At 37.6% G+C, this 14,284-nt stretch overlaps 1 long non-coding RNA gene and 1 pseudogene across 1 annotated transcript; one reads left to right on the forward strand and one right to left on the reverse strand.

The window, feature by feature from the left end:
• Window positions 1-5,369: 5,369 nt before the first annotated feature.
• Window positions 5,370-11,666, reverse strand: LOC102496967 (uncharacterized). The gene is made up of 3 exons (XR_337037.1): window positions 11,606-11,666; window positions 9,932-10,180; window positions 5,370-5,577 (listed from the first exon to the last, which is right to left on the reverse strand). It is a non-coding gene; the product is annotated as an uncharacterized LOC102496967 (long non-coding RNA).
• A 1,617-nt stretch (window positions 11,667-13,283) lies between these two features.
• On the forward strand, window positions 13,284-14,022 carry LOC102497249 (ribosome biogenesis protein NSA2 homolog; annotated as a pseudogene).
• Window positions 14,023-14,284: the final 262 nt, after the last annotated feature.

The raw sequence follows: 14,284 nt of genomic DNA on the forward strand, positions 1-14,284 counted from the left end.
TGCACAGCAAAGGACACAGTAACAAGTGTGAATCAACAACCCTCAGCATGGGAAAATATTTTTGTTAAATATGCTTCAGACAAGGAACTGATAACCAGAATACACAGGGAACTCAAGTGCCTTATGCGGAAAAAAAAAAAAAAAAGATTAACCCAATTAAAAGATGGGAAAATGAGCTGAACAAAAATGTATCTAAGGAAGACATACGAACAGCCAAAAAGCATATGAGGAAATGCTCAACATCCCTCATCATAAGGGAGATGCAGATAAAAACCACAATGAGATACCACCTAACCCCTGTCAGAATGGCAAAGATTAAGAATATAAAAAGTGATAAGTGTTGGCGGGGATGTGGTGAAAAGGGAACCCTCCTACACTGTTGGTGGGAATGTAAACTGGTTCAGCCACTGTGGAGAACAAGATGGAGGTTCCTCAAAGATCTACAAATAGAACTACCATTTGATCCAGCAATCCCACTTCTGGGTATTTACCCAAAAGACAGAAGAACGCTCAGTCAGAAAAGTGCTTGCACATCCATGTTTATTGCAGCATTATTCACAATTGCCAAGACATGGAACCAACCTAAATGTCCACAAACTGATGAATGGATTGGAAAAGTGTGGTATATATACTCTATGGAATACTACTCAGCCATAAAAAATAACAAGACCCTGGAATTTGATAGAAAGTGGTCAGATATGGAGGATCTATTGCTGAGTAAAGTAAGCCAGGCTATGAAGGAAAGTTATTGTATATATCCACTCAATATTTACTGACTCTCCACACTCTAAGGTAGAGAGCGAAAAATTAGAGCACATAAAAGCAGTGAAGTTACTTAACGAGGATAAGACAGTCTGGAAAGGGGGAGGAGAAGAGAAGAGAAGAACATAGAGATAACAAGAGAACAAATAGAGAGGAATGACATTAGTAGGACACAGATATGGCTTATTACCTGTTGATGATGACATGTATAGTATTTTCAACTGGATTGGTCTGAGATGTATTTCATGTTGGGTAAAGCCTTTTTATAAGCAAAATGAGAAATAATGATGGACTGTTTAAAAAATAATTGGAACAATAATAATAATGATCGGGAAAAACAATGACAAGCTATTGGATGATGAAATGGGAATTTTAATGTCTCTGTATTGACTGACATGCATGGTATTTTTTTAAGGAGAAAGAAATGTAATACACTGTAAAGTTATATGTGATTCAATGTTATATAAACAAGATTATGATGATAATAAATAAATTTAAAAAAGAACCAGATTCTGAGCTGGACTTGGCCCATAAGCTGTAGTCTGACAACCCCTGTTTAGTGTATATCCCAAAGTTTTCTTTTAAATAATATTATTTTAGATGTAAAATATCCACAATATCCAAGAATTCTTACAATATTCATATTTTTATATTCAAAATTTTAAATATTAAAATTTGTTGTATTTTATTTTAACCCTTTCTTTTAAAATAGTTCAATGTTACAGATACATCTAAAAATCTTCCCCTATTCTCAGTCACCCAATTTCTAGAGTTTCCATTGTCCTGACTTTATCTGTATATTATTTCTGTGCATAATTTTTAGGCTTTTATTATTTGAATTACTCTTAACAATATTGTTTTGTGTGACTTTTTAAGTTCACATAAAAGAATCGTATTATAGGTACCTCGGGTGTTTCATGTGACATTTTGTTTTTGAGGTATGTCCAATGAGTTCTTATCTTATCCTCCTTGGTAATGCATATGTATAAGTTGTTATATGTCATCCTAACTTATTTTAGAGAGTTTGCATTTGTCAGTCCTCTTTTAACAATTAGTCTGTGTTAATGTTTTTTTTTTTCTTTTTTTTTGATTGCTATAGGGTGCGTGTGCTTGCCAGAAAGCCACAGAGAGACAGAGAGCCAGAAAGTGAGAAATCACCCCTCAGGGGGGATGGCCACGTCGCAATCCCTTCTTCTCCATTCTCCTCTCGGGATTTTGGGCACACACGCACACACGCCCAGTGTGAGTTTAACCCACCGGGTCCGGGACTCGAACCGTGGTCGACTACATGGGAGTCCAGCGACATAGCCATTACGCTAACTGCTGGTCCCAGTCTGTGTTAATGAATGCATTAACCTCACAGTTTATATTTAATAGTTTAGACTTGAGGGAACTCAGAGACCATTCAGTCTAAATCCCACATCTTACAAATAATGGGCCTAATGAGAGTAACTGGCATGTCCAAGATCACACAGCAAATTAGAATCACATTCAGAAGTAGAAACTAGATTTTGTGCTTACCACTACTTAGACGAATAAACCTGTTACCACACATGTGCTCCTAGGCCATAACAGCCTTGCATTATATTGGATTGTTGGAAAAGTCATGACATATTTTTTCTGTTTTTCTATTAAAAAGTGCATTATGACTTTTCTGATGACCCAGTAATTGGAGCAAAATAACAATAACTAAACAGTATTTCTCTGTCCTTTCTGACACTGTAGAATTGCTGGAATTCCTGGTCCTTTTAACTAGCTCCAATTTGGTAAGTACCAGAGGAATACCTACGTGAATTTAACTGTGTACATCATTTGATTACCATATGGAGTGAACCACGTTCCTCTAAGATGCACTCTAGCTCATAGTTGTCTAGACCATAATCTTCTTAGCTATGTTCTGCCTTTTTTTCCTGCTGGCTCCTATAATTGAAAGCTCTCTTTAGCCTTCACACCTGCTCCAATGGGTGATGTCCTGTGTGACTTCTGCTTTATGGTCTCTCTAGGCTGCTTTGGTGTATTGTTCTGTGTGTTGTGCACATTTTGTATTACCATGGTGACCACAAATGGAAAATCCATCTATCACCTTAGTTGTGCTAAATCTATAGAGATTTAGTGAAACAGATCTTTTAAACTTCATTGCAGGTCCTTTCCCCAGGACTGTGACAGAAGAACATGAAGACTGGATAATGGAATAATGAAAGTAACAAAATCACTCTTGCCATATGAGGTGGACTGTTGTACTTAGACAAGGTTTATTCGTCACATTTTGCTCTATTTTTTATTTTTTTGAGGTTTTTGCTATAGGGCACATGCGCTCACCAGAAAGACACAGGAAGACAGAGACAGAAAGTGAGAAATCACTCCCCGTGGGGGATGGCCACACTGCAATCCCTTCTCCATTCTCCTCTCAGGATCTTGTGCACGTACACGTGCCTGGTGGGAGTTTAAGTCACCTGGTCTGGGACTTGAACCGCAGTCGACTACATGAGAGTCCAGCGACATAGCCATTAGGCTAACTGCTGGTCCCCACATTTTGCTCTATTCTAATAATGAGCCCTGACCTCCCACTCACAATCCGGGATACTCCATGATCTTTCATGAAAATCATTTCCTTGCAAATCTATTCCACCCACCCTTCAGAAGTATCCACATATTTTAAGCTCCCTGATGAAAAATCTATTTCACTAATTAAGATCTCCTAATACACAACATTTTTAAATTTTAAAGAATTTATTTTTATTAATTTAGTCCAGCTTTTCCTACATCCCTCTTATTCTGGTATTAAAGATTTATAAGAGCACATTTTCTTCCTTTAATCCAGGCACTATATTCTTGATTCATAGGAAATACCATGTGTGATTTCATTATTTAACTACTATGACTACAAATGAAGATTTAACTATCTCTTGAGAAAAATTTTGTTTTTCTTCTCTTAGTAACTAGCCAGGGTTAATGTGGTAAGCATAATACTTGCCCTCCAAATATGTCAATATTCTAACTCCTGGCACCTGTTACTATATACTACCTCACATGGCACAAGGGACTTTGTAAATGTGATTAAGATGAAAAGATGGGAGAGTATCCTGGATTGTCTGAGTGAGTCCAGCAAAATCACAAGGGTACTTAAAACTATAAAATCTGGGGCCAGCAGTTGGCATAGTGTTAAGATGCTGAACTCCCACATGGTTGACTGCAGTTTTGAGTCCTAGACTCGGTGGCTTTAAACTCATATTAGGAGCATGTATGTGTGTGCCCAAAATCCTGAGAGGAGAATGGAGAAGGGACTGCAGTGTGGCAAACCGTCCTGGAGGGGTGATGTCTCACTTTCTGTCTCTCTGTCTCTCTCTGTCTCTCTGGTGAGTGCACATACCCTACAGCAAAAAATCTCTCTTTAAAAAAAAATGTAGAGCCTTTCCAGGATGTAGTGAAATTGAAAGAGATTACTGCAGAAGGGTCAGTAAGATGTGACATTGCTGAGTTTGAAGATGGGAGAAGGGACCAGGAGTCAAGGACTACAGGCAGCCTCTAGAAGATGAAAATGGCAAGGCTCCCCTTAAGCTTCCAGGAATGAACACAGATCTTATATTGAGTTCAACTCAGTGAGACCTGTGGTGGAAGTCTGACTTAGAAAACTGTAAGATCATACTTTTCTTATTAAATCATTATGCAAACTAGCTATGACATCTGCGATAGCATGAATAGAAAACTGATCCAGTCAATAACCCATTTGCAGATTAGCTAGTTTTATTTCTTAATTTATAACCTGTTTTATTCCTAAAAGGCTGAAGCAACACAAAATGATATGAACCAAAGACCAAGAAGGTATATATTAAATATGGGCACAAAGGTGGGGGGAGAGACAAGAATAGAAGCATAAAATGAAACCTAAGAATGAGACTAATACAAAAATCCATCCCATAAATGCATATACCACAAGTAGTCTCTAAGCTTTCTAACAGTCAATGCAAAGAAGGAAATCCTATCAGTTCCATAATGCATGTCATCATAGTATTTATTATATAACAGCAGACTATTTTCTTAGAATAAGTTCAATTTCACTGAGACTCAGACCAGATGAAAATGTCTCCTGAATTTGTATTATGCAATGGTAACATCTCTAACAGTTATAGATTGGAAGTTCCTCTAAAGATTCATGCATTGGGACCTGGTTGTATTATAAAGGTGGTACGCAAAAACTTAATGTCTTTGTGGTGTACTGGCTGGGAGGGGATGGAGGCCTTTGGGTGTGATAAGGTCACTAGGCAGAGCTCCTGTAATTGAATTCTAGTAGGTTTATAAGAAGAGAAAGGATCAGAACAGAAAGAAACTTATGCACAGCTACTGTGCTCAAAGTTCTGCCCTACACCATTTCATAACACTTTTGGACCTTCCACATGGTCAGAATCCTGAGTGAGTTAAACCAAGTCTCTTAAATTCACCCAGTCTCAGGTATTCCTGTAAGCAAAGCAATAACAAATTAAGACATTAACAAAACTCTTATGTCCACAAGTCTATGCTAAATTGTACCATTAGTATTATATTCCAATGAACACATTTTGGTTTACAATTTGCCAAATAAATGAAATAATGATCTAACTTACCAATTTCCAGAAGCATTCTTGATCCATAGGGAATTCACAGATCTCACCTATGTCTCTTCTGAAACTAGCAGAATTAACGGGGGAATACATTTTGTTCCTTTTGAAGACTTATGGTTCTTTCACAGCTAGGTTTCTTTCTTCTCCACAGAACAGAATTTCTTTGTCCTTGCATACTTCAGGTAGAAACTTCAGTGTAGTACAGATAGAAGAAATTCTTGGTAGGGGAAAAAAAGATAGGGTCAACATTAAAGTGATGTAAGCTACCTCCTATTCATTGAAAAAATGTCTTTTTAGGTCACAGGAACCAGAGTATGATTTCATTTAGTCACACAATTCTGTCTCAAATCCTCCTGGTGAAAGAGTGACAATAACAGATTGGCCTCAACCAGAATGCAGAAAAATATTTGGTATTATCTTATGCATTATCTCCTTTCTGAATACACAGTCCCTTTAAAGACAACAAGGGCTTACAACATAGTAGAAGAGAAATAAGTGACAGAACAACTGAAATAATATTTAAAAGTTTGCTATTAATTTATATTACTGAATGTCAGCCTTTTGTTATGATTATGGTGCTTGATGGATGAACATTTATCATTTTTATTGAATACTTAAATTCTGGAAGTACACTGTCTACTTCAATACTGTAAACCACTGAGATATTTAAATGTTGGAAATTGATAAATGAAAGGTAGAATGAGTTATTCTCTCTTACAATATGGAGCTACATTTTCATACTTAGGGAGTTTCTATTCTTTCTAACTGAAACAATATGTTCCATTGTTTAACATTCCAGAATCAGAAATGTTACATCAGCCATGCAGATGGAGAAAGCACTAGACTTTACAATGAGGTTTAAAAAGAAAAAGTAGTTACCAAAGAGCCGTAGGGATGAATGCACACAGAAGGGGCAGAACAAGCCGGATCACAATTGACAGATTGCTAAGGATGAAAGTGAGCAATAGCAATAAAATTATAGTTTTTCAATAGTTTTTTCAAGGCATATTTGTACTTATAGATTCTGACATGTTTTACATATGTCCTTAGTCAATTTCCAAGCATGTGTAGGTGCCAAAAGATAGAAAGTAGAGTCCTATTTGTCATGAGGTGAGTGCCACAAAGCAGGCTAAATAAACTCTTGAAAAAGAACACTTGGCAGAGTTTAAGGGTACCCCAGGCAAAGTAGCTTTTTCAGGAAAAAAAAAAAAAAAAGAGCCAAAACATGTAGATTCTCTCAAAGCTCCTGGCCTGGGCCCATTATGCTAGTGTTCTGGAGATATCCTCCCTTGTCTCCTACCAGATACTAAAGCACTTTCTATTGCCCTTAGGTTTTTGACCAATGGTCTTCTGCCCTTCCCTGGAAGACCCAGCTTCACTTTCTGTTCTAGTTTTGTTAAAAAGTTCTGAATGTGGTCCATGGGCCCTAAGGCATACATAAATGGCTTTAGAATTTTGTTTTTTAAACTTGCTGAAACTGCCTGCAAATGGTATGGGAATATACATTTCTCTAGGGGAAAAAAAGTGTATACTTTTTATCAGATTTCTCAAGGAATATGTTACCTCCAAACCTTAAGTATTAATGACTGAATGTCCATGTATATCCAGTGACCTGTACTTGACATTAAGGATACAAAGACATGCAATAATCTTAATCACGGTGTTTGTAACACCTTACATACCATCACACATTATTTGTCTTGCAAACTAATCATACAGGTATCTATCCTTGAAGGGGTTACAGCTCAATTGTGACAAAAATACATGTTCTGATGGGGGCCAGCAATCCGCATAGTGGTTAAGGCACTGGACTCCCATGTGGCCAAGTGTAGTTCAAGTCCTGGACCCAGCAGCATGAAACTCACACAAGTCACATGTGTGTGCATGGCTAAAATCCCAAGAGGAGAAGGGATTTTAACATGGCCAACCACCTGGGGGGGGGGGTGGTTTCTTTCTTTCTGTCTCTCCGACGAGCACACATGCCCTGTAGCAAAAATCTCTCAATAAATAAATAAATAAATAAATAAATAAATAATACACACTCCGATTACTTCTTAAATATATATTAAGTTTCTACCATGTACTAGGTTCCATTCTAAGCACTTGAGCTACATGAATAAATAAAACAAAATTCTCTGTCTTAGAATGTCACTTTATATTCATTCTGCATTTAAGAAATTTAACATGGGAAGACTCTGAAAACAATGGATATGATTTATTTATTTATGAGAGAGAGGGAGAAAGAGAAGGAGATACTGATTTTTGACTGGGTCTCACCACATCGGGATTCTCCTGCCCTATTCTCTCAGATAGCTAGGAACACAGGTGGGCATCACCTGACTGGACCTGTTTAGATTGAGCTGAACTGAACCAGGGCCTCCCACATGGCCTCAGCCTACAAGCATCAGCTTCTTAGCAGTGTGAGTCACTGCAGCTTAGCCCCAAACAATATATACTATTGTATAAAGTAATAGCAAAATACTTAACAGGCTGCAAAGTAAAGAACTTCCATTTAAACCTCTATTCTTAAAAAGCACCCTGTCTTATCTATTAGAAATACCCTGCCTTAAACACTGTCTCCCACTTTCAAAATTTATGGAATAAATTTGATCCTTACTTCAATTTGAACCCTGGGATGGCCTTAATAAACTTCATTTTCAACTATGGGGAGCCTCCTTTAGGTAAGTTATATAAACATCTGGTCTATTTTGACACAGAAGCCAAAAGATGAAATTAGTGATAATTTTTTAAACTTTAAAGAATATTATATTATTTAGGGACCAACAGTTAATGTAATGGCTATGTCGCTGGACTCTCATGTATTCGACTGTGGTTCAGGTCCCGGACCCTGTGGTTTTAATCTCATCCAGGGTGCATGTGCATGCATGTCCAAGATCCCAAGAGGACAATGGAGGAGAAAGGATTGTGGTGTGGCCATCCCTCCTGGGGGGTGATTTCTCGCTTTCTGTTTCTGTCTCTCTCTGTTTTTCTGGCTAGCACACGCGCCCTATAGCAAAAACCTCTCCAAGAAAGAAGAAAAAAAGAATATTACATTATTTCAAAATTGTATAAACTGAGGCCACATATTCTATATTATTGTTTGTCCCATCCTATTTGGATTTCATACCCTAGTGGCACAGGGCCTAATGTAAGTAGTAAACAATACGATTATCTTTTTTTTTTAACCTCCAAATAGTAAGGAGGTAGTAATTTATTTTTAGGAGCACAGAAAATAGGATGTACATATTTGTTTAAGTTGTGAATAATATAAAGAGAAAAAGCATTAGGTGACAAAGCTTAAGATATTTGGATGATAATGTATATTAAACCACACAAATGAAAGAAATGCTAGTCAAACACAGTAATTATCCAATATGTATTAGGTCATCTGGAAAGTTACGATGTATTTTTCTATATTTCTCAAAGCAAAAAATGTGTCATGACTGCTAATGACCCAATAGTTCTCTGTTTTTAAAATACATCATGCTAGAAAAGAGAATAGGTAATGTTAAATATTATCATATTTCATTATAAATACTATATTAGTAAATCTTCATCCTAGCTGACTTTCTGTCTCTCAGCCTGGATTAGTTATTCTGCCTAATGTAGACTTAGGTATGGAATTCCCAATCTGTTCCTATTATTTGGCTGTTCAGTAATCAGAGATAAAAATCTTCTTTTCTTTTGTCACAGGCTATGCCCCTAGCAGCCACTGTGCCAATGTATGTACTTAGAAGAATATGCAGGGCTCAGAACAGAGTATCCTCTGGTCTTGCAGGAGAAAAAAAAAAAACACACTTCTAATAAATGAACCAGAGATGCCATCTTCATATTCAAAAGATAATACTTATTGTCTTGGAATCATGCTCATGACTTTGAGATTGCCAGATCGTTACCACTTTTAATCTTCTCACCCACCCCTCTTTTACATGGAATATATATTCATTTATCTCTGAATTCTCAATTTCTGATATATCAGAAGGTGTTCATCTTTTCTCTAAGGGTCAGAATAGGTTCTGGTAAACCATAAAACTGATGTTCTGGGAAGAATTGCTGTAATTGGTGTTCTAACAGAGTTCTTTGTGCCTTTGTGTCTATGGAGGGAAGGAAATGTTTCCCCTTTACTAATTGTCTTTCGCTCTCCTTAGAGTGCCAATTTCATTTACTGGGACTACTTTAAAACCGTTCTTTAGAAAATGATTTCTGTCATTCTTTGTAACATCCAATTCTTGTGGGGTTCATTATACAGGTTTTCCACAGCCACTTTCTATTCATGTAACACACAAACATTTCTCTTTTCCATTTTTGCATTCTTAATATGCCTATGCTCTCTACTATAAAATATATCTACTTTTCTTTTAATTCATCCATCTATGCATTACCACCTTTAGGTCTACTGTGAAATCACTTTAAGACAACAGATTAAAAACTTATATAAAAACTGTTCAGAGTCAGAAGGATGCTATTACTGAAAAAGTGGCTATCAGAACCCACCTAATAGGACCTTGCGACCTCAGCTCTTATAAACCAGAAGAGCCAGAGGTAAGAGCCCCGAACTCAGACGAACTCACCATCAGAATCACATCTCTCTTTGGCTCCTCTGCAGCTGTGCAGGTTCATCGATTAGGTACTTGTAGTAGTCTGCTGGGGCTGCCGTAACAATATAACACAGACTGGCTGGCTGAAGAAACCAAAATTTATTTTCTCACAGTCTGGAGGCTGGAAGTCCAAGATCGTGGTCCCAGGGTTGGTTTCTAGTGAGCACTCTCTTCCTGGATTGCAGACTGCCTTCCTGCTGTGTCCTTCACGTGGCCCTTCCTCTGTTCATGCATGGAGAGAGAGACAGAGAGAGAAATATCACACACCCTCTTCCTCTTTCTCTTATAATAACACCAGTCCAGTCAGATTAGACCTCCACCTTTATTACCTCAATTAACCTTAAAAATGTCTTTAAAGGTTCTATCTACAAACACATTCACCTTGGGGATTAGAATGTCAACATACGAATTTTGTGGGGGGGATGCAGAATTCAATCCATAACAGTACTATCATACTGAACTTCCAGACTGAACTTCCATCTTTTTTCTCAGGATTCAGTTCCCATGCCTTCTGCTCTTTACAGTTGAACTTAGCTTGGCATGTCCTTTAAGAGACCTCAATTGTACTTAATTTTCCAGTCTTGTCTCTGTATTCCTGGTTCTTGGTTCCTTTGCTTCTATGTTTCAAGTTTCACTCCTATAGATCAGACTGTGTATGTAGACGATTTAAATTTGTCTCCCCAGCTTTTCCCTCAGAGGGGAGTATATTCTGTGAAAGAAGAGAATCATTTTCCATATAATGGCAACATTCTAGATAAAGACCCACTACTAACCCCCTACACATCCGCCTAACCTCACACTGATAGACGTGTGGCCTTATCCCTCCCTGTTCTGGCCACAGTCAGCTATTCTAGTACCAAACTCCAGTCAGCAGGCCCTGCTCTATCCCACCTAAATTCTTGGAATCCCATGTAAATGTCAAACAAACCCATATGCTCATATAGCTTTGTCTCATTTTAAAAATAACCAAAGTGCTACTGCCATTAGTGGTGACCCATACAAATTACAAATTTAGATTTGGGGAACGATAAAATAAAGTCCTTGTTAACATTAAACTTGAACTTGGAGAGCTAAAGTCAACTGATGACAACACTATTATGAGATTTCTCATGTCTTTCACCAAATTTGAACATATATCATTTCCATCCTCCATCAGTTATATTTTCTTTGAATCGAGTCCTGTGTTCAGATGGTACATCTCCACACTCTAAATTCTAATGTAATAAAATATATATCTCCATAGTTTTATGAAATAGTTTCTTCCATGTCAGTTAGTTTAAGAATTCTTCACTATCAAATTTTATGAAAATTTCAGAAAAATGGCTTAGACTTTTGAAGGATAGAAAGTGGGCTGGGTAAAAAAGAGAAAGTATTTCTAGTGAGAAAAGAATCCTCTGAAGAACTTTGTATTCCAGTGAATCCTAAAGAGAGAATTGAAATTGATGTCTCTGGGGCAAAACGGCTCATATTGCCATGGGCAAAATTCTACCAAACTATCTGAGCACATCTAGCTGATGAGAGACTATGTTGCTTGAGATTCTTTTGTACTCCCAAATGTGCTTAACTTAGAATTCTATATCCTTTGTGTTTTCAGGGGGAAGGCTGCAGAAACAATTGCAATGATTTAAAAATAGATACTTGCCTCACCTTTATTTTCTTATTTTGTGGCAACTGACAGCAGATTATTTGAAGAATTCAAATTCCAAACATCTTAAACCTGCATTGAAAACAAACAAAAATCCTTGAGTTTTTTGTGCTCGTTGCTAACGTATGGTTTCTGAAAGCCAGAATGTCATATGCCTGTCACAAAATTCAGGGAAAAAAAAAAATTAGTGCTTAATGCTTCAGTACCTAAATGACTTTTAAAAGTTGAAGGATGAATGAAATGTATCTTCTGACTTACTCTTTTTTTATAGCATATTATTGTGTTGTTGGAAAAGTCATGATGCATTTTTGCACAGATAAACATAGAGAAATACGTCATGACTTTTCCAAATATTTTTTGAGAGGATTTTTGAAGTAACACGTGTTACAAGACGATTATCGCACCAAATGCTTTGTTTATAGATTGTACCATTTCCAGGCCTCCCAGGTTGAGGTCCTTCTGACCTCCTGGAGCTCTGCTGGAGGCCCACAAAGAGTACACCACCTGCTGCTCCAGGCGAACCCACAGACCCCAACACCCACCAGGGGATGCAGCCTAAAGCAGTGGTTTGGAAGATGTGAGGTGCATGTTCATGTGCCCCAGGGCCACGGGGGTGGGTCGGTGGGGGTGGAGCTGCAGGCCAGGGGACAGCACTGGGGCAACAACCTCCCTGGCTACACCAGTCACGTGAGCCCATTTTGAGATGATCACCACTATTTTGGCAAACATTTTTTCAAATACTTCTGTAAGTTTTTATGTAGTTGAAATAACATTTGTATAATTTTTTGTATAATCTTAAATTAATACCATAAGCACTTTTGTGTGTTAATAAAAGGTTTTGAAATGTAATATTAAATAGCTTAATGATAGTTTAACAAGGGCAGTCCATCAATTTTTTAATATTTCCTATTGCTGAGAATATAGATTGTTTTTAATTTTTTGTTACTATAAATAACACTACAATCAACATCTTTAAATTTCTGAACAAATTTCTCATTTCCTCAGAGTCAATTCCTAAAAGGGATTTACTAGGTTAATAAGTATTTTTTTAAAACAAGAAAACTTAATGCTCATTCTGAGAATCTGTTACTGTTTTTGTTTTTATTTCAGAAAATGCTAATAATTACATTGCTTCTTTCACATAAACATAATATAAAATGATTTTTAAAGAATTATTTTATTTAACTTTATTTATTAGTTTATTTATTTTAATTTGACCAGAGAGGGCAGAGAGAGAGAGAGAGGGAAAGTGAGAAAGCAAGCTGCCAGGTCTGGGACTTGAACCAGTGTGTGTCAGTCATGAGGGAGTCCAGAACCCTTAAGCACCATGTCACCTGCTGGCCCCTAAAATGATTTTTTTTTAAGTTAGATTTTTTCCCAAGCCCTACTGCACCCAGTTTGATTGTGGGTCTCTGAGACCGGAATGTTGAAAACTTCTTTGCAGCCAGGAGGATGCCCTGGGGACTCTGCAGCCCTTACCATGCCACAAAATGAATGAATTGAAGTACATCATAAATGCTATGGATATTGTTTGAATTACCATGAGAAAATGATTTTTTTTTAAGTTAGATTTTTTCCCAAGCCCTACTGCACCCAGTTTGATTGTGGGTCTCTGAGACCGGAATGTTGAAAACTTCTTTGCAGCCAGGAGGATGCCCTGGGGACTCTGCAGCCCTTACCATGCCACAAAATGAATGAATTGAAGTACATCATAAATGCTATGGATATTGTTTGAATTACCATGAGAAAAAGAGAAAGAAGGGAAGTGAAGAGGCTCATGAATGTTCAAAGAAGGCTAAAAAGATGATTGGTCTGGAGGCTAAGCTCTACCCTAAACAGCGCCATGCTGAGAAAATACAAATGAAGAAAACTATGAAGACGTGTGAAGAGAAGAACACTAAACAGGATGATGAGCAGACTCCACAAGGAGCAGTACTTGCCTATCTGTTGGACAGAGAAGGACAGTCCCGAGCTAAAGTACTTTTCAATATGATTAAGCAAAAATGGAAAGAGAAAGCGGGAAAATGGGAAGTCCCTCTACCCAAAGTTTGAGTGCAGGAGAAACATCAGGATTAAAACTTATTCAAACAGGAAAGAGAAAGAAGGCATGGAAGAGGATGGTTACTTGTTGAAAATGACTTTACTAGAAAATCACCTAAATATGAAAAATTCATTAGGCCAATGGGCTTACGTTTCAAGAAGGCCCATGTAACACATCCTGAACTGAAAGCCGCCTTCTGCCTGCCTATACTTAGTGTAAAGAAGAATCCTCCATCCTCACTATATACAACTTTGGGTGTTATCACCAAAGAAACTGTTACTGACGTGAACATGAGTAAGTTGGACCTTGTGACACAAGGAGGCAAGGTTATTTGGGGGAAATATGGCCAAGTTACCACCAACAATCCTGAAAATGATGGATGTACAAATGCTGTCTTACTGGTTTGATAGCAGTTACATACAAGTAACTCCTTGTAACTTTTTAAGATGATACACCAGTCTGGAAAACCACCATGACTATGATGTTTCTGAATAGAGCCGGTCTTACATGTCTGCAGTCATCAAAAGATTTTTATTGGGACCAGCAGTTAGCATAATGGCTATGTCGCTGGACCCCCATGTAGTCGACTGTGGTTCACGTCCCAGACCCGGTGGCTAAAAACTCACGCCAGGGACATATG

The sequence above is a fragment of the Tupaia chinensis genome, unplaced genomic scaffold (genome assembly GCF_000334495.1).
Source record: "Tupaia chinensis unplaced genomic scaffold, TupChi_1.0 Scaffold143996_1, whole genome shotgun sequence".
Classification (NCBI taxonomy): Eukaryota; Metazoa; Chordata; class Mammalia; order Scandentia; family Tupaiidae; genus Tupaia; species Tupaia belangeri.